The following is a 2,265-nucleotide window of genomic DNA, read 5'->3' as shown; positions in this document are numbered from 1 at the left end:
AGTACTACTCTAACCATCAGGCATCTCTAGGAGGAATCTGAAGCCCCTAGTGCCTTAAGGGTGAACCTAAGGACCACAAACTCCAAAGCTAGCCTAGTTTTAATTAGATCAGCGCCAACACCTGAAGTTAATCAAAGGATGATTCCCACTTCCCAGAAAAATTTCTCCTTACCTCACTGAACCTCCCTCTTTGAACTGTACAAATGATCTAGCTATCAATAAAAAAAACTATGAACTATACCAAAAGGCCAGAAGAAAAGCAATGCAACCCAAGTGGGGATTCCAAGAATGAAGTCCACAATCAATACCCATGGAAGTCAAGATAGCAAATGTCACATAAATATAATAAAAATTTAAATGGATTATTTTTGTTATACAGACATATAATTCCAATACCACACATTGAAATGCTTTAAAAATTGGAGTTGTGCAGTCATCACCACAATCAATTTTAGAACAATCATTTTAGAACATTTTTTTTCATTCTTGTTCTCATTAGTAGCTCACTCCCTTCCCTCAACCTCTCCTGGCACAACCTCAAGAAACTATTTTTTATTTTTAGTAGAATCTTTTTTTATTCAGAAAAAAAAGAAACCCAAAAAACAAAGTTTTCCAACCACACACAGGAGGGATGGGTAGGGGGAGGTGCCTGTCCATCCAGCCCCAACCCCCCACCCCATATGGTTTTGGCAGCAATAAGGGGTATGGGGTAATGGCCCCCCAAAATAAAAATGGTGTGTGTGTATTGGAGGGGTTGCAAAAGCAGTGGGAAGTGGTGGGGGGAGAGGGGCAGATGAGGTCAGTACTGGGAACGCCGCAGGTGAGAAGCCATTTCATAACATTTCTTGTTGATCAAACCACCGTGGACCCCTTCTTTGCCCATCAGCAGGACTAGCGTCTTGGCAGTCATGGTGACAGTGAGGTTGAAGGTGGGGGCTCCGCCAGTACTCTTGGTGCGAAGATCCATGGTGTATTCCCCGTCCGTCAGCAGTGAGTCCCGGATCACAGAACATTTCTGGCCCCCAAGTGTCAGCCCATTCACGAAAAAACTTGACCGGTCTTTGCCAACAAGAACTCCAACCTCGGCTGGCATGATGTTGACGAAGGTTTTCCCGGGGACAGCTGCCCAGACAGAGGGCGAGTCCTTATAGCCCACGATGGCCGCATCCTGACAGGTCCCGTCCGCCATGAGGTTGTCGATGTAGGCGTTCCACCCGGCCATGGCTTTGCTACTGGGGCAGCTTCTAGGTGCTGCTGCTGGGGCCGCGGGCTGAGCTTGGGCTGCCTCGGGCGGGCGGGCCGGCGGGGGTAAGGCGGAGAGCTCAGGGCACGCGCTGCTGTCCGGACCGCGGCTCTGCTAGCTGTGTAGCAGCAGCCCTCGCACTTCCTCCCTCAAGAAACTATTAATCCAGTTGCTGTCTCTGTAGATTTACCTATCTTGGATTTTATAAAACATTGTATATCCACCAGCCAATACCTATTACAAAACACCCTAATCCAAAAGAAGATAATAAAAAAAACAACTTTAAGAAATTTAAGATTGTTAAAACAGATGATAAGGGTTAAATTTTAGCGTAACTACTCCAGTCTTAATCCACTTTCCAGGGCACTCTGTCTGATAGCAAGACTATTCACATCCCTGGTCAAAAGGAATTCCTAGGAGGTTTGATCCATGTGGTGATGCTGCCAATGTGCTTGGACATGAATGGCCTTCTGTCATCGTACAGTCTTCTGTAAACCAGTTGTTTAGAATTTAAGCTCTAATACCATTCCCTCCTCCAGCCTTAGATTTTGTTATTTATAATCCTTTGATCACCCAGATGTGTGCTTTTTCATGTGGACTTAGATGTCACCTCATATAAATGGCTGCTTATTTTAAAACAAGTCATTAAGATCTTCTTTCCCCGGGGGGACTTGGGGTGGGGGGGTAGGGGGGGTAAGGAAGTGGTGTTAACAAATCCAGGGACAAGGGAAAAACATGGGACCCCAAATGGTAGAGAAGGGGAAGTGGCAGGCCTGGTGGGAAATGATCAAGGGTAAGGTTGCTTAGAGAAGAGGTATACTCTAGCCCAGGTGGCGATGAAGCATGGTAGTAGGGCAGGAGGAAGGTCAAGGGAGATGGAGGAAAGAGCTAGGAGTCAAAGGGCATTCATGGAGGTCTAGACAAAGACATGTACATGCAAATATATATAGGAGGATGGGGAAATAGATCTATGTGTCTATATTTATAGGTCAAGTATTAAGGTGGCGGAAGGACCTTGGGCC

At 46.0% G+C, this 2,265-nt stretch overlaps 1 pseudogene; it reads right to left on the bottom strand.

Annotated features, from left to right (window-relative positions):
• Positions 1–548: 548 nt before the first annotated feature.
• On the bottom strand, positions 549–1,237 carry LOC142423800 (profilin-1 pseudogene; annotated as a pseudogene).
• Between the last annotated feature and the right edge of the window lie 1,028 nt (positions 1,238–2,265).

Source organism: Tenrec ecaudatus, chromosome 13 (genome assembly GCF_050624435.1).
Source record: "Tenrec ecaudatus isolate mTenEca1 chromosome 13, mTenEca1.hap1, whole genome shotgun sequence".
NCBI lineage: Eukaryota > Metazoa > Chordata > Mammalia > Afrosoricida > Tenrecidae > Tenrec > Tenrec ecaudatus.
This window is presented reverse-complemented; position numbering and strand designations above follow the sequence as displayed.